This window comes from Oncorhynchus keta, unplaced genomic scaffold, assembly GCF_023373465.1.
Source record: "Oncorhynchus keta strain PuntledgeMale-10-30-2019 unplaced genomic scaffold, Oket_V2 Un_contig_11426_pilon_pilon, whole genome shotgun sequence".
Taxonomy (NCBI): domain Eukaryota; kingdom Metazoa; phylum Chordata; class Actinopteri; order Salmoniformes; family Salmonidae; genus Oncorhynchus; species Oncorhynchus keta.
In genome coordinates, this window is record NW_026277483.1 from 49,557 (window position 1) to 68,089 (window position 18,533).

Genomic DNA, 18,533 nt, shown 5'->3' on the forward strand with positions numbered 1-18,533 from the left:
TATTTAGTTTGGTTCAATCAGCACACATTGTTGTTGTAGCTCTGGATACTAACCCAACAATACAACTATTTCCACCACTGGGCTTACTGCAGTCACTACTTCAACCTTTACTGAACTACCATGAAAAATACTTTTAGACAGCTGAAGCAAGCATACTTTTTAAAAAGTATCCTTTCTTATGGACGAGGGATTTGGCAGTGCGGTCATTGAGATTTCATACTTCTTGTTGGAGGCGCAGGGGGATTAGCTCAAATGGTAGAGTGCTCGCTTAGCATGAGAGAGGTAGCAGAATCGATACTCGCATCCTCCAACTATTTAGTTTGGTTCAATCATTGTTGTTGTAACTCTGGATACTAACCCAACAATACAACTATTTCCACCACTGGGCTTACTGCAGTCACTACTTCAACCTTTACTGAACTACCATGAAAAATACTTTTAGACAGCTGAAGCAAGCATACTTTTTAAAAAGTATCCTTTCTTATGGACGAGGGATTTGGCAGTGCGGTCATTGAGATTTCATACTTCTTGTTGGAGGTGCAGGGGATTAGCTCAAATGGTAGAGTGCTCGCTTAGCATGTGAGAGGTAGCGGGATCGATGCCCGCATCCTCCAACTATTTAGTTTGGTTCAATCAGCACACATTGTTGTTGTAGCTCTGGATACTAACCCAACAATACAACTATTTCCACCACTGGGCTTACTGCAGTCACTACTTCAACCTTTACTGAACTACCATGAAAAATACTTTTAGACAGCTGAAGCAAGCATACTTTTTAAAAAGTATCCTTTCTTATGGACGAGGGATTTGGCAGTGCGGTCATTGAGATTTCATACTTCTTGTTGGAGGCGCAGGGGGATTAGCTCAAATGGTAGAGTGCTCGCTTAGCATGCGAGAGGTAGCGGGATCGATGCCCGCATCCTCCAACTATTTAGTTTGGTTCAATCAGCACACATTGTTGTTGTAGCTCTGGATACTAACCCAACAATACAACTATTTCCACCACTGGGCTTACTGCAGTCACTACTTCAACCTTTACTGAACTACCATGAAAAATACTTTTAGACAGCTGAAGCAAGCATACTTTTTAAAAAGTATCCTTTCTTATGGACGAGGGATTTGGCAGTGCGGTCATTGAGATTTCATACTTCTTGTTGGAGGCGCAGGGGGATTAGCTCAAATGGTAGAGTGCTCGCTTAGCATGTGAGAGGTAGCGGGATCGATGCCCGCATCCTCCAACTATTTAGTTTGGTTCAATCATTGTTGTTGTAGCTCTGGATACTAACCCAACAATACAACTATTTCCACCACTGGGCTTACTGCAGTCACTACTTCAACCTTTACTGAACTACCATGAAAAATACTTTTAGACAGCTGAAGCAAGCATACTTTAAAAAAAAGTATCCTTTCTTATGGACGAGGGATTTGGCAGTGCGGTCATTGAGATTTCATACTTCTTGTTGGAGTAGCAGGGGGATTAGCTCAAATGGTAGAGTGCTCGCTTAGCATGCGAGAGGTAGCGGGATCGATACCTACATCCTCCAAATGTTTATTTTGGTTCAATCAGCACACATTGTTGTTGTAGCTCTGGATACTAACCCAACAATACAACTATTTCCACCACTGGGCTTACTGCAGTCACTACTTCAACCTTTACTGAACTACCATGAAAAATACTTTTAGACAGCTGAAGCAAGCATACTTTTTAAAAAGTATCCTTTCTTATGGACGAGGGATTTGGCAGTGCGGTCATTGAGATTTCATACTTCTTTTGGAGGTGCAGGGGGATTAGCTCAAATGGTAGAGTGCTCGCTTAGCATGTGAGAGGTAGCGGGATCGATGCCCGCATCCTCCAACTATTTAGTTTGGTTCAATCAGCACACATTGTTGTTGTAGCTCTGGATACTAACCCAACAATACAACTATTTCCACCACTGGGCTTACTGCAGTCACTACTTCAACCTTTACTGAACTACCATGAAAAATACTTTTAGACAGCTGAAGCAAGCATACTTTTTAAAAAGTATCCTTTCTTATGGACGAGGGATTTGGCAGTGCGGTCATTGAGATTTCATACTTCTTGTTGGAGGTGCAGGGGATTAGCTCAAATGGTAGAGTGCTCGCTTAGCATGTGAGAGGTAGCGGGATCGATGCCCGCATCCTCCAACTATTTAGTTTGGTTCAATCAGCACACATTGTTGTTGTAGCTCTGGATACTAACCCAACAATACAACTATTTCCACCACTGGGCTTACTGCAGTCACTACTTCAACCTTTACTGAACTACCATGAAAAATACTTTTAGACAGCTGAAGCAAGCATACTTTTTAAAAAGTATCCTTTCTTATGGACGAGGGATTTGGCAGTGCGGTCATTGAGATTTCATACTTCTTGTTGGAGGCGCAGGGGGATTAGCTCAAATGGTAGAGTGCTCGCTTAGCATGCGAGAGGTAGCGGGATCGATGCCCGCATCCTCCAACTATTTAGTTTGGTTCAATCAGCACACATTGTTGTTGTAGCTCTGGATACTAACCCAACAATACAACTATTTCCACCACTGGGCTTACTGCAGTCACTACTTCAACCTTTACTGAACTACCATGAAAAATACTTTTAGACAGCTGAAGCAAGCATACTTTTTAAAAAGTATCCTTTCTTATGGACGAGGGATTTGGCAGTGCGGTCATTGAGATTTCATACTTCTTATTGGAGGTGCAGGGGGATTAGCTCAAATGGTAGAGTGCTCGCTTAGCATGAGAGAGGTAGCAGAATCGATACTCGCATCCTCCAAATATTTAGTTTGGTTCAATCATTGTTGTTGTAACTCTGGATACTAACCCAACAATACAACTATTTCCACCACTGGGCTTACTGCAGTCACTACTTCAACCTTTACTGAACTACCATGAAAAATACTTTTAGACAGCTGAAGCAAGCATACTTTTTAAAAAGTATCCTTTCTTATGGACGAGGGATTTGGCAGTGCGGTCATTGAGATTTCATACTTCTTGTTGGAGGCGCAGGGGGATTAGCTCAAATGGTAGAGTGCTCGCTTAGCATGCGAGAGGTAGCGGGATCGATGCCCGCATCCTCCAACTATTTAGTTTGGTTCAATCAGCACACATTGTTGTTGTAGCTCTGGATACTAACCCAACAATACAACTATTTCCACCACTGGGCTTACTGCAGTCACTACTTCAACCTTTACTGAACTACCATGAAAAATACTTTTAGACAGCTGAAGCAAGCATACTTTTTAAAAAGTATCCTTTCTTATGGACGAGGGATTTGGCAGTGCGGTCATTGAGATTTCATACTTCTTGTTGGAGGCACAGGGGGATTAGCTCAAATGGTAGAGTGCTCGCTTAGCATGTGAGAGGTAGCGGGATCGATGCCTGCATCCTCCAACTATTTAGTTTGGTTCAATCAGCACACATTGTTGTTGTAGCTCGGGATACTAACCCAACAATACAACTATTCCCACCACTGGGCTTACTGCAGTCACTACTTCAACCTTTACTGAACTACCATGAAAAATACTTTTAGACAGCTGAAGCAAGCATACTTTAAAAAAAGTAGCCTTTCTTATGGACGAGGGATTTGGCAGTGCGGTCATTGAGATTTCATACTTCTTGTTGGAGGCGCAGGGGATTAGCTCAAATGGTAGAGTGCTCGCTTAGCATGAGAGAGGTAGCGGGATCGATGCCCGCATCCTCCAACTATTTAGTTTGGTTCAATCATTGTTGTTGTAACTCTGGATACTAACCCAACAATACAACTATTTCCACCACTGGGCTTACTGCAGTCACTACTTCAACCTTTACTGAACTACCATGAAAAATACTTTTAGACAGCTGAAGCAAGCATACTTTTTAAAAAGTATCCTTTCTTATGGACGAGGGATTTGGCAGTGCGGTCATTGAGATTTCATACTTCTTGTTGGAGGCGCAGGGGGATTAGCTCAAATGGTAGAGTGCTCGCTTAGCATGCGAGAGGTAGCGGGATCGATGCCCGCATCCTCCAACTATTTAGTTTGGTTCAATCAGCACACATTGTTGTTGTAGCTCTGGATACTAACCCAACAATACAACTATTTCCACCACTGGGCTTACTGCAGTCACTACTTCAACCTTTACTGAACTACCATGAAAAATACTTTTAGACAGCTGAAGCAAGCATACTTTTAAAAAGTATCCTTTCTTATGGACGAGGGATTTGGCAGTGCGGTCATTGAGATTTCATACTTCTTGTTGGAGGCGCAGGGGGATTAGCTCAAATGGTAGAGTGCTCGCTTAGCATGTGAGAGGTAGCGGGATCGATGCCCGCATCCTCCAACTATTTAGTTTGGTTCAATCAGCACACATTGTTGTTGTAGCTCTGGATACTAACCCAACAATACAACTATTTCCACCACTGGGCTTACTGCAGTCACTACTTCAACCTTTACTGAACTACCATGAAAAATACTTTTAGACAGCTGAAGCAAGCATACTTTAAAAAAAGTATCCTTTCTTATGGACGAGGGATTTGGCAGTGCGGTCATTGAGATTTCATACTTCTTGTTGGAGGCGCAGGGGGATTAGCTCAAATGGTAGAGTGCTCGCTTAGCATGCGAGAGGTAGCGGGATCGATTCCCGCATCCTCCAACTATTTAGTTTGGTTCAATAAGCACACATTGTTGTTGTCACTCTGGATACTAACCCAACAATACAACTATTTCCACCACTGGGCTTACTGCAGTCACTACTTCAACCTTTACTGAACTACCATGAAAAATACTTTTAGACAGCTGAAGCAAGCATACTTTTTAAAAAGTATCCTTTCTTATGGACGAGGGATTTGGCAGTGCAGTCATTGAGATTTCATACTTCTTGTTGGAGGTGCAGGGGATTAGCTCAAATGGTAGAGTGCTCGCTTAGCATGCGAGAGGTAGCGGGATCGATGCCCGCATCCTCCAACTATTTAGTTTGGTTCAATCAGCACACATTGTTGTTGTAGCTCTGGATACTAACCCAACAATACAACTATTTCCACCACTGGGCTTACTGCAGTCACTACTTCAACCTTTACTGAACTACCATGAAAAATACTTTTAGACAGCTGAAGCAAGCATACTTTTTAAAAAGTATCCTTTCTTATGGACGAGGGATTTGGCAGTGCGGTCATTGAGATTTCATACTTCTTGTTGGAGGCGCAGGGGGATTAGCTCAAATGGTAGAGTGCTCGCTTAGCATGTGAGAGGTAGCGGGATCGATGCCTGCATCCTCCAACTATTTAGTTTGGTTCAATCAGCACACATTGTTGTTGTAGCTCTGGATACTAACCCAACAATACAACTATTTCCACCACTGGGCTTACTGCAGTCACTACTTCAACCTTTACTGAACTACCATGAAAAATACTTTTAGACAGCTGAAGCAAGCATACTTTAAAAAAAAGTATCCTTTCTTATGGACGAGGGATTTGGCAGTGCGGTCATTGAGATTTCATACTTCTTGTTGGAGGTGCAGGGGATTAGCTCAAATGGTAGAGTGCTCGCTTAGCATGCGAGAGGTAGCGGGATCGATGCCCGCATCCTCCAACTATTTAGTTTGGTTCAATCAGCACACATTGTTGTTGTAGCTCTGGATACTAACCCAACAATACAACTATTTCCACCACTGGGCTTACTGCAGTCACTACTTCAACCTTTACTGAACTACCATGAAAAATACTTTTAGACAGCTGAAGCAAGCATACTTTTTAAAAAGTATCCTTTCTTATGGACGAGGGATTTGGCAGTGCGGTCATTGAGATTTCATACTTCTTGTTGGAGGTGCAGGGGATTAGCTCAAATGGTAGAGTGCTCGCTTAGCATGCGAGAGGTAGCGGGATCGATGCCCGCATCCTCCAACTATTTAGTTTGGTTCAATCAGCACACATTGTTGTTGTAGCTCTGGATACTAACCCAACAATACAACTATTTCCACCACTGGGCTTACTGCAGTCACTACTTCAACCTTTACTGAACTACCATGAAAAATACTTTTAGACAGCTGAAGCAAGCATACTTTTTAAAAAGTATCCTTTCTTATGGACGAGGGATTTGGCAGTGCGGTCATTGTGATTTCATAGTTCTTTTGGAGGTGCAGGGGGATTAGCTCAAATGGTAGAGTGCTCGCTTAGCATGCGAGAGGTAGTGGGATCGATGCCCGCATCCTCCAACTATTTAGTTTGGTTCAATAAGCACACATTGTTGTTGTAGCTCTGGATACTAACCCAACAATACAACTATTCCCACCACTGGGCTTACTGCAGTCACTACTTCAACCTTTACTGAACTACCATGAAAAATACTTTTAGACAGCTGAAGCAAGCATACTTTTTAAAAAGTATCCTTTCTTATGGACGAGGGATTTGGCAGTGCGGTCATTGAGATTTCATACTTCTTGTTGGAGGCGCAGGGGGATTAGCTCAAATGGTAGAGTGCTCGCTTAGCATGCGAGAGGTAGCGGGATCGATGCCCGCATCCTCCAACTATTTAGTTTGGTTCAATCAGCACACATTGTTGTTGTAGCTCTGGATACTAACCCAACAATACAACTATTTCCACCACTGGGCTTACTGCAGTCACTACTTCAACCTTTACTGAACTACCATGAAAAATACTTTTAGACAGCTGAAGCAAGCATACTTTTTAAAAAGTATCCTTTCTTATGGACGAGGGATTTGGCAGTGCGGTCATTGAGATTTCATACTTCTTGTTGGAGGCAGCAGGGGATTAGCTCAAATGGTAGAGTGCTCGCTTAGCATGCGAGAGGTAGCGGGATCGATGCCCGCATCCTCCAACTATTTAGTTTGGTTCAATCAGCACACATTGTTGTTGTAGCTCTGGATACTAACCCAACAATACAACTATTTCCACCACTGGGCTTACTGCAGTCACTACTTCAACCTTTACTGAACTACCATGAAAAATACTTTTAGACAGCTGAAGCAAGCATACTTTTTAAAAAGTATCCTTTCTTATGGACGAGGGATTTGGCAGTGCGGTCATTGAGATTTCATACTTCTTGTTGGAGGTGCAGGGGATTAGCTCAAATGGTAGAGTGCTCGCTTAGCATGCGAGAGGTAGCGGGATCGATGCCCGCATCCTCCAACTATTTAGTTTGGTTCAATCAGCACACATTGTTGTTGTAGCTCTGGATACTAACCCAACAATACAACTATTTCCACCACTGGGCTTACTGCAGTCACTACTTCAACCTTTACTGAACTACCATGAAAAATACTTTTAGACAGCTGAAGCAAGCATACTTTTTAAAAAGTATCCTTTCTTATGGACGAGGGATTTGGCAGTGCGGTCATTGAGATTTCATACTTCTTGTTGGAGGTGCAGGGGGATTAGCTCAAATGGTAGAGTGCTCGCTTAGCATGTGAGAGAGGTAGCGGGATCGATGCCCGCATCCTCCAACTATTTAGTTTGGTTCAATCAGCACACATTGTTGTTGTAGCTCTGGATACTAACCCAACAATACAACTATTTCCACCACTGGGCTTACTGCAGTCACTACTTCAACCTTTACTGAACTACCATGAAAAATACTTTTAGACAGCTGAAGCAAGCATACTTTTTAAAAAGTATCCTTTCTTATGGACGAGGGATTTGGCAGTGCGGTCATTGAGATTTCATACTTCTTGTTGGAGGTGCAGGGGATTAGCTCAAATGGTAGAGTGCTCGCTTAGCATGTGAGAGGTAGCGGGATCGATGCCCGCATCCTCCAACTATTTAGTTTGGTTCAATCAGCACACATTGTTGTTGTAGCTCTGGATACTAACCCAACAATACAACTATTTCCACCACTGGGCTTACTGCAGTCACTACTTCAACCTTTACTGAACTACCATGAAAAATACTTTTAGACAGCTGAAGCAAGCATACTTTTTAAAAAGTATCCTTTCTTATGGACGAGGGATTTGGCAGTGCGGTCATTGAGATTTCATACTTCTTGTTGGAGGCGCAGGGGATTAGCTCAAATGGTAGAGTGCTCGCTTAGCATGAGAGGTAGCGGGATCGATGCCCGCATCCTCCAACTATTTAGTTTGGTTCAATCAGCACACATTGTTGTTGTAGCTCTGGATACTAACCCAACAATACAACTATTTCCACCACTGGGCTTACTGCAGTCACTACTTCAACCTTTACTGAACTACCATGAAAAATACTTTTAGACAGCTGAAGCAAGCATACTTTTTAAAAAGTATCCTTTCTTATGGACGAGGGATTTGGCAGTGCGGTCATTGAGATTTCATACTTCTTGTTGGAGGCGCAGGGGATTAGCTCAAATGGTAGAGTGCTCGCTTAGCATGTGAGAGGTAGCGGGATCGATGCCCGCATCCTCCAACTATTTAGTTTGGTTCAATCAGCACACATTGTTGTTGTAGCTCTGGATACTAACCCAACAATACAACTATTTCCACCACTGGGCTTACTGCAGTCACTACTTCAACCTTTACTGAACTACCATGAAAAATACTTTTAGACAGCTGAAGCAAGCATACTTTTTAAAAAGTATCCTTTCTTATGGACGAGGGATTTGGCAGTGCGGTCATTGAGATTTCATACTTCTTGTTGGAGGTGCAGGGGGATTAGCTCAAATGGTAGAGTGCTCGCTTAGCATGCGAGAGGTAGCGGGATCGATGCCCGCATCCTCCAACTATTTAGTTTGGTTCAATCAGCACACATTGTTGTTGTAGCTCTGGATACTAACCCAACAATACAACTATTTCCACCACTGGGCTTACTGCAGTCACTACTTCAACCTTTACTGAACTACCATGAAAAATACTTTTAGACAGCTGAAGCAAGCATACTTTTTAAAAAGTATCCTTTCTTATGGACGAGGGATTTGGCAGTGCGGTCATTGAGATTTCATACTTCTTGTTGGAGGTGCAGGGGGATTAGCTCAAATGGTAGAATGCTCGCTTAGCATGTGAGAGTTAGTGGGATCGATGCCCGCATCCTCCAACTATTTAGTTTGGTTCAATAAGCACACATTGTTGTTGTAGCTCTGGATACTAACCCAACAATACAACTATTTCCACCACTGGGCTTACTGCAGTCACTACTTCAACCTTTACTGAACTACCATGAAAAATACTTTTAGACAGCTGAAGCAAGCATACTTTTTAAAAAGTATCCTTTCTTATGGACGAGGGATTTGGCAGTGCGGTCATTGAGATTTCATACTTCTTGTTGGAGGCGCAGGGGATTAGCTCAAATGGTAGAGCGCTCGCTTAGCATGTGAGAGGTAGCGGGATCGATGCCCGCATCCTCCAACTATTTATTTTGGTTCAATCAGCACACATTGTTGTTATAGCTCTGGATACTAAACCAACAATACAACTATTTCCACCACTGGGCTTACTGCAGTCACTACTTCAACCTTTACTGAACTACCATGAAAAATACTTTTAGACAGCTGAAGCAAGCATACTTTTTAAAAAGTATCCTTTCTTATGGACGAGGGATTTGGCAGTGCGGTCATTGAGATTTCATACTTCTTGTTGGAGGTGCAGGGGGATTAGCTCAAATGGTAGAGTGCTCGCTTAGCATGTGAGAGGTAGCGGGATCGATGCCTGCATCCTCCAACTATTTAGTTTGGTTCAATCAGCACACATTGTTGTTGTAGCTCTGGATACTAACCCAACAATACAACTATTTCCACCACTGGGCTTACTGCAGTCACTACTTCAACCTTTACTGAACTACCATGAAAAATACTTTTAGACAGCTGAAGCAAGCATACTTTTTAAAAAGTATCCTTTCTTATGGACGAGGGATTTGGCAGTGCGGTCATTGAGATTTCATACTTCTTGTTGGAGGTGCAGGGGGATTAGCTCAAATGGTAGAGTGCTCGCTTAGCATGAGAGGTAGCGGGATCGATGCCCGCATCCTCCAACTATTTAGTTTGGTTCAATCAGCACACATTGTTGTTGTAGCTCTGGATACTAACCCAACAATACAACTATTTCCACCACTGGGCTTACTGCAGTCACTACTTCAACCTTTACTGAACTACCATGAAAAATACTTTTAGACAGCTGAAGCAAGCATACTTTTTAAAAAGTATCCTTTCTTATGGACGAGGGATTTGGCAGTGCGGTCATTGAGATTTCATACTTCTTGTTGGAGGCGCAGGGGATTAGCTCAAATGGTAGAGTGCTCGCTTAGCATGTGAGAGGTAGCGGGATCGATGCCCGCATCCTCCAACTATTTAGTTTGGTTCAATCAGCACACATTGTTGTTGTAGCTCTGGATACTAACCCAACAATACAACTATTTCCACCACTGGGCTTACTGCAGTCACTACTTCAACCTTTACTGAACTACCATGAAAAATACTTTTAGACAGCTGAAGCAAGCATACTTTTTAAAAAGTATCCTTTCTTATGGACGAGGGATTTGGCAGTGCGGTCATTGAGATTTCATACTTCTTGTTGGAGTGCAGGGGATTAGCTCAAATGGTAGAGTGCTCGCTTAGCATGTGAGAGGTAGCGGGATCGATGCCCGCATCCTCCAACTATTTAGTTTGGTTCAATCAGCACACATTGTTGTTGTAGCTCTGGATACTAACCCAACAATACAACTATTTCCACCACTGGGCTTACTGCAGTCACTACTTCAACCTTTACTGAACTACCATGAAAAATACTTTTAGACAGCTGAAGCAAGCATACTTTTTAAAAAGTATCCTTTCTTATGGACGAGGGATTTGGCAGTGCGGTCATTGAGATTTCATACTTCTTGTTGGAGGTGCAGGGGGATTAGCTCAAATGGTAGAGTGCTCGCTTAGCATGTGAGAGGTAGCGGGATCGATGCCTGCATCCTCCAACTATTTAGTTTGGTTCAATCAGCACACATTGTTGTTGTAGCTCTGGATACTAACCCAACAATACAACTATTTCCACCACTGGGCTTACTGCAGTCACTACTTCAACCTTTACTGAACTACCATGAAAAATACTTTTAGACAGCTGAAGCAAGCATACTTTTTAAAAAGTATCCTTTCTTATGGACGAGGGATTTGGCAGTGCGGTCATTGAGATTTCATACTTCTTGTTGGAGGCGCAGGGGATTAGCTCAAATGGTAGAGTGCTCGCTTAGCATGTGAGAGGTAGCGGGATCGATGCCCGCATCCTCCAACTATTTAGTTTGGTTCAATCAGCACACATTGTTGTTGTAGCTCTGGATACTAACCCAACAATACAACTATTTCCACCACTGGGCTTACTGCAGTCACTACTTCAACCTTTACTGAACTACCATGAAAAATACTTTTAGACAGCTGAAGCAAGCATACTTTTAAAAAAGTATCCTTTCTTATGGACGAGGGATTTGGCAGTGCGGTCATTGAGATTTCATACTTCTTGTTGGAGGTGCAGGGGATTAGCTCAAATGGTAGAGTGCTCGCTTAGCATGTGAGAGGTAGCGGGATCGATGCCCGCATCCTCCAACTATTTAGTTTGGTTCAATCAGCACACATTGTTGTTGTAGCTCTGGATACTAACCCAACAATACAACTATTTCCACCACTGGGCTTACTGCAGTCACTACTTCAACCTTTACTGAACTACCATGAAAAATACTTTTAGACAGCTGAAGCAAGCATACTTTTTAAAAAGTATCCTTTCTTATGGACGAGGGATTTGGCAGTGCGGTCATTGAGATTTCATACTTCTTGTTGGAGGTGCAGGGGATTAGCTCAAATGGTAGAGTGCTCGCTTAGCATGTGAGAGGTAGCGGGATCGATGCCCGCATCCTCCAACTATTTAGTTTGGTTCAATCAGCACACATTGTTGTTGTAGCTCTGGATACTAACCCAACAATACAACTATTTCCACCACTGGGCTTACTGCAGTCACTACTTCAACCTTTACTGAACTACCATGAAAAATACTTTTAGACAGCTGAAGCAAGCATACTTTTTAAAAAGTATCCTTTCTTATGGACGAGGGATTTGGCAGTGCGGTCATTGAGATTTCATACTTCTTGTTGGAGGCGCAGGGGATTAGCTCAAATGGTAGAGTGCTCGCTTAGCATGTGAGAGGTAGCGGGATCGATGCCCGCATCCTCCAACTATTTAGTTTGGTTCAATCAGCACACATTGTTGTTGTAGCTCTGGATACTAACCCAACAATACAACTATTTCCACCACTGGGCTTACTGCAGTCACTACTTCAACCTTTACTGAACTACCATGAAAAATACTTTTAGACAGCTGAAGCAAGCATACTTTTTAAAAAGTATCCTTTCTTATGGACGAGGGATTTGGCAGTGCGGTCATTGAGATTTCATACTTCTTGTTGGAGGTGCAGGGGATTAGCTCAAATGGTAGAGTGCTCGCTTAGCATGTGAGAGGTAGCGGGATCGATGCCCGCATCCTCCAACTATTTAGTTTGGTTCAATCATTGTTGTTGTAGCTCTGGATACTAACCCAACAATACAACTATTTCCACCACTGGGCTTACTGCAGTCACTACTTCAACCTTTACTGAACTACCATGAAAAATACTTTTAGAGAGCTGAAGCAAGCATACTTTTTAAAAAGTATCCTTTCTTATGGACGAGGGATTTGGCAGTGCGGTCATTGAGATTTCATACTTCTTGTTGGAGGCGCAGGGGGATTAGCTCAAATGGTAGAGTGCTCGCTTAGCATGTGAGAGGTAGCGGGATCGATGCCTGCATCCTCCAACTATTTAGTTTGGTTCAATCAGCACACATTGTTGTTGTAGCTCTGGATACTAACCCAACAATACAACTATTTCCACCACTGGGCTTACTGCAGTCACTACTTCAACCTTTACTGAACTACCATGAAAAATACTTTTAGACAGCTGAAGCAAGCATACTTTTTAAAAAGTATCCTTTCTTATGGACGAGGGATTTGGCAGTGCGGTCATTGAGATTTCATACTTCTTGTTGGAGGTGCAGGGGGATTAGCTCAAATGGTAGAGTGCTCGCTTAGCATGTGAGAGGTAGTGGGATCGATGCCCGCATCCTCCAACTATTTAGTTTGGTTCAATCAGCACACATTGTTGTTGTAGCTCTGGATACTAACCCAACAATACAACTATTTCCACCACTGGGCTTACTGCAGTCACTACTTCAACCTTTACTGAACTACCATGAAAAATACTTTTAGACAGCTGAAGCAAGCATACTTTTTAAAAAGTATCCTTTCTTATGGACGAGGGATTTGGCAGTGCGGTCATTGAGATTTCATACTTCTTGTTGGAGGTGCAGGGGGATTAGCTCAAATGGTAGAGCGCTCGCTTAGCATGTGAGAGGTAGCGGGATCGATGCCTGCATCCTCCAACTATTTAGTTTGGTTCAATCAGCACACATTGTTGTTGTAGCTCTGGATACTAACCCAACAATACAACTATTTCCACCACTGGGCTTACTGCAGTCACTACTTCAACCTTTACTGAACTACCATGAAAAATACTTTTAGACAGCTGAAGCAAGCATACTTTTTAAAAAGTATCCTTTCTTATGGACGAGGGATTTGGCAGTGCGGTCATTGAGATTTCATACTTCTTGTTGGAGGCGCAGGGGGATTAGCTCAAATGGTAGAGTGCTCGCTTAGCATGCGAGAGGTAGCGGGATCGATGCCCGCATCCTCCAACTATTTAGTTTGGTTCAATCAGCACACATTGTTGTTGTAGCTCTGGATACTAACCCAACAATACAACTATTTCCACCACTGGGCTTACTGCAGTCACTACTTCAACCTTTACTGAACTACCATGAAAAATACTTTTAGACAGCTGAAGCAAGCATACTTTTTAAAAAGTATCCTTTCTTATGGACGAGGGATTTGGCAGTGCGGTCATTGAGATTTCATACTTCTTGTTGGAGGCGCAGGGGATTAGCTCAAATGGTAGAGTGCTCGCTTAGCATGTGAGAGGTAGCGGGATCGATGCCCGCATCCTCCAACTATTTAGTTTGGTTCAATCAGCACACATTGTTGTTGTAGCTCTGGATACTAACCCAACAATACAACTATTTCCACCACTGGGCTTACTGCAGTCACTACTTCAACCTTTACTGAACTACCATGAAAAATACTTTTAGAGAGCTGAAGCAAGCATACTTTTTAAAAAGTATCCTTTCTTATGGACGAGGGATTTGGCAGTGCGGTCATTGAGATTTCATACTTCTTGTTGGAGGCGCAGGGGGATTAGCTCAAATGGTAGAGTGCTCGCTTAGCATGTGAGAGGTAGCGGGATCGATGCCTGCATCCTCCAACTATTTAGTTTGGTTCAATCAGCACACATTGTTGTTGTAGCTCTGGATACTAACCCAACAATACAACTATTTCCACCACTGGGCTTACTGCAGTCACTACTTCAACCTTTACTGAACTACCATGAAAAATACTTTTAGACAGCTGAAGCAAGCATACTTTTTAAAAAGTATCCTTTCTTATGGACGAGGGATTTGGCAGTGCGGTCATTGAGATTTCATACTTCTTGTTGGAGGCGCAGGGGGATTAGCTCAAATGGTAGAGTGCTCGCTTAGCATGTGAGAGGTAGCGGGATCGATGCCCGCATCCTCCAACTATTTAGTTTGGTTCAATCAGCACACATTGTTGTTGTAGCTCTGGATACTAACCCAACAATACAACTATTTCCACCACTGGGCTTACTGCAGTCACTACTTCAACCTTTACTGAACTACCATGAAAAATACTTTTAGACAGCTGAAGCAAGCATACTTTTTAAAAAGTATCCTTTCTTATGGACGAGGGATTTGGCAGTGCGGTCATTGAGATTTCATACTTCTTGTTGGAGGTGCAGGGGATTAGCTCAAATGGTAGAGTGCTCGCTTAGCATGTGAGAGGTAGCGGGATCGATGCCCGCATCCTCCAACTATTTAGTTTGGTTCAATCAGCACACATTGTTGTTGTAGCTCTGGATACTAACCCAACAATACAACTATTTCCACCACTGGGCTTACTGCAGTCACTACTTCAACCTTTACTGAACTACCATGAAAAATACTTTTAGACAGCTGAAGCAAGCATACTTTTTAAAAAGTATCCTTTCTTATGGACGAGGGATTTGGCAGTGCGGTCATTGAGATTTCATACTTCTTGTTGGAGGTGCAGGGGATTAGCTCAAATGGTAGAGTGCTCGCTTAGCATGTGAGAGGTAGCGGGATCGATGCCCGCATCCTCCAACTATTTAGTTTGGTTCAATCAGCACACATTGTTGTTGTAGCTCTGGATACTAACCCAACAATACAACTATTTCCACCACTGGGCTTACTGCAGTCACTACTTCAACCTTTACTGAACTACCATGAAAAATACTTTTAGACAGCTGAAGCAAGCATACTTTTTAAAAAGTATCCTTTCTTATGGACGAGGGATTTGGCAGTGCGGTCATTGAGATTTCATACTTCTTGTTGGAGGCGCAGGGGGATTAGCTCAAATGGTAGAGTGCTCGCAGCATGTGAGAGGTAGCGGGATCGATGCCTGCATCCTCCAACTATTTAGTTTGGTTCAATCAGCACACATTGTTGTTGTAGCTCTGGATACTAACCCAACAATACAACTATTTCCACCACTGGGCTTACTGCAGTCACTACTTCAACCTTTACTGAACTACCATGAAAAATACTTTTAGACAGCTGAAGCAAGCATACTTTTTAAAAAGTATCCTTTCTTATGGACGAGGGATTTGGCAGTGCGGTCATTGAGATTTCATACTTCTTGTTGGAGGCACAGGGGATTAGCTCAAATGGTAGAGTGCTCGCTTAGCATGTGAGAGGTAGCGGGATCGATGCCCGCATCCTCCAACTATTTAGTTTGGTTCAATCAGCACACATTGTTGTTGTAGCTCTGGATACTAACCCAACAATACAACTATTTCCACCACTGGGCTTACTGCAGTCACTACTTCAACCTTTACTGAACTACCATGAAAAATACTTTTAGACAGCTGAAGCAAGCATACTTTTTAAAAAGTATCCTTTCTTATGGACGAGGGATTTGGCAGTGCGGTCATTGAGATTTCATACTTCTTGTTGGAGGCGCAGGGGATTAGCTCAAATGGTAGAGTGCTCGCTTAGCATGTGAGAGGTAGCGGGATCGATGCCTGCATCCTCCAACTATTTAGTTTGGTTCAATCAGCACACATTGTTGTTGTAGCTCTGGATACTAACCCAACAATACAACTATTTCCACCACTGGGCTTACTGCAGTCACTACTTCAACCTTTACTGAACTACCATGAAAAATACTTTTAGACAGCTGAAGCAAGCATACTTTTTAAAAAGTATCCTTTCTTATGGACGAGGGATTTGGCAGTGCGGTCATTGAGATTTCATACTTCTTGTTGGAGGCGCAGGGGGATTAGCTCAAATGGTAGAGTGCTCGCTTAGCATGTGAGAGGTAGCGGGATCGATGCCCGCATCCTCCAACTATTTAGTTTGGTTCAATCATTGTTGTTGTAGCTCTGGATACTAACCCAACAATACAACTATTTCCACCACTGGGCTTACTGCAGTCACTACTTCAACCTTTACTGAACTACCATGAAAAATACTTTTAGAGAGCTGAAGCAAGCATACTTTTTAAAAAGTATCCTTTCTTATGGACGAGGGATTTGGCAGTGCGGTCATTGAGATTTCATACTTCTTGTTGGATGTGCAGGGGGATTAGCTCAAATGGTAGAGTGCTCGCTTAGCATGTGAGAGGTAGCGGGATCGATGCCTGCATCCTCCAACTATTTAGTTTGGTTCAATCAGCACACATTGTTGTTGTAGCTCTGGATACTAACCCAACAATACAACTATTTCCACCACTGGGCTTACTGCAGTCACTACTTCAACCTTTACTGAACTACCATGAAAAATACTTTTAGACAGCTGAAGCAAGCATACTTTTAAAAAAGTATCCTTTCTTATGGACGAGGGATTTGGCAGTGCGGTCATTGAGATTTCATACTTCTTGTTGGAGGTGCAGGGGGATTAGCTCAAATGGTAGAGTGCTCGCTTAGCATGTGAGAGGTAGCGGGATCGATGCCTGCATCCTCCAACTATTTAGTTTGGTTCAATCAGCACACATTGTTGTTGTAGCTCTGGATACTAACCCAACAATACAACTATTTCCACCACTGGGCTTACTGCAGTCACTACTTCAACCTTTACTGAACTACCATGAAAAATACTTTTAGACAGCTGAAGCAAGCATACTTTTTAAAAAGTATCCTTTCTTATGGACGAGGGATTTGGCAGTGCGGTCATTGAGATTTCATACTTCTTGTTGGAGGCGCAGGGGATTAGCTCAAATGGTAGAGTGCTCGCTTAGCATGTGAGAGGTAGCGGGATCGATGCCTGCATCCTCCAACTATTTAGTTTGGTTCAATCAGCACACATTGTTGTTGTAGCTCTGGATACTAACCCAACAATACAACTATTTCCACCACTGGGCTTACTGCAGTCACTACTTCAACCTTTACTGAACTACCATGAAAAATACTTTTAGAGAGCTGAAGCAAGCATACTTTTTAAAAAGTATCCTTTCTTATGGACGAGGGATTTGGCAGTGCGGTCATTGAGATTTCATACTTCTTGTTGGAGGCGCAGGGGGATTAGCTCAAATGGTAGAGCGCTCGCTTAGCATGTGAGAGGTAGCGGGATCGATGCCTGCATCCTCCAACTATTTAGTTTGGTTCAATCAGCACACATTGTTGTTGTAGCTCTGGATACTAACCCAACAATACAACTATTTCCACCACTGGGCTTACTGCAGTCACTACTTCAACCTTTACTGAACTACCATGAAAAATACTTTTAGACAGCTGAAGCAAGCATACTTTTTAAAAAGTATCCTTTCTTATGGACGAGGGATTTGGCAGTGCGGTCATTGAGATTTCATACTTCTTGTTGGAGTGCAGGGGATTAGCTCAAATGGTAGAGTGCTCGCTTAGCATGTGAGAGGTAGCGGGATCGATGCCCGCATCCTCCAACTATTTAGTTTGGTTCAATCAGCACACATTGTTGTTGTAGCTCTGGATACTAACCCAACAATACAACTATTTCCACCACTGGGCTTACTGCAGTCACTACTTCAACCTTTACTGAACTACCATGAAAAATACTTTTAGACAGCTGAAGCAAGCATACTTTTTAAAAAGTATCCTTTCTTATGGACGAGGGATTTGGCAGTGCGGTCATTGAGATTTCATACTTCTTGTTGGAGCGCAGGGGATTAGCTCAAATGGTAGAGTGCTCGCTTAGCATGTGAGAGGTAGCGGGATCGATGCCTGCATCCTCCAACTATTTAGTTTGGTTCAATCAGCACACATTGTTGTTGTAGCTCTGGATACTAACCCAACAATACAACTATTTCCACCACTGGGCTTACTGCAGTCACTACTTCAACCTTTACTGAACTACCATGAAAAATACTTTTAGAGAGCTGAAGCAAGCCTTGTTGGAGGCACAGGGGGATGAGCTCAAATAGTAGAGTGCTCGCTTA

The 18,533-nt window shown here is 42.8% G+C and overlaps 8 non-coding genes across 8 annotated transcripts; all 8 read left to right on the forward strand.

Moving 5' to 3' along the window:
* Positions 1 to 853: 853 nt before the first annotated feature.
* Positions 854 to 926, forward strand: trnaa-agc (transfer RNA alanine (anticodon AGC)). Its single transcript has one exon. It is a non-coding gene; the product is annotated as a tRNA-Ala (tRNA).
* Positions 927 to 2,405: 1,479 nt separating this feature from the next.
* trnaa-agc (transfer RNA alanine (anticodon AGC)) lies at positions 2,406 to 2,478 on the forward strand. The gene has a single exon. It is a non-coding gene; the product is annotated as a tRNA-Ala (tRNA).
* Positions 2,479 to 3,022: 544 nt separating this feature from the next.
* Positions 3,023 to 3,095, forward strand: trnaa-agc (transfer RNA alanine (anticodon AGC)). The gene has a single exon. It is a non-coding gene; the product is annotated as a tRNA-Ala (tRNA).
* Positions 3,096 to 3,950: 855 nt separating this feature from the next.
* Positions 3,951 to 4,023, forward strand: trnaa-agc (transfer RNA alanine (anticodon AGC)). Its single transcript has one exon. It is a non-coding gene; the product is annotated as a tRNA-Ala (tRNA).
* A 550-nt stretch (positions 4,024 to 4,573) lies between these two features.
* On the forward strand, positions 4,574 to 4,646 carry trnaa-agc (transfer RNA alanine (anticodon AGC)). Its single transcript has one exon. It is a non-coding gene; the product is annotated as a tRNA-Ala (tRNA).
* Positions 4,647 to 6,442: 1,796 nt separating this feature from the next.
* On the forward strand, positions 6,443 to 6,515 carry trnaa-agc (transfer RNA alanine (anticodon AGC)). Its single transcript has one exon. It is a non-coding gene; the product is annotated as a tRNA-Ala (tRNA).
* Positions 6,516 to 8,622: 2,107 nt separating this feature from the next.
* Positions 8,623 to 8,695, forward strand: trnaa-agc (transfer RNA alanine (anticodon AGC)). Its single transcript has one exon. It is a non-coding gene; the product is annotated as a tRNA-Ala (tRNA).
* A 4,901-nt stretch (positions 8,696 to 13,596) lies between these two features.
* On the forward strand, positions 13,597 to 13,669 carry trnaa-agc (transfer RNA alanine (anticodon AGC)). Its single transcript has one exon. It is a non-coding gene; the product is annotated as a tRNA-Ala (tRNA).
* The last annotated feature ends 4,864 nt before the right edge of the window (positions 13,670 to 18,533 follow it).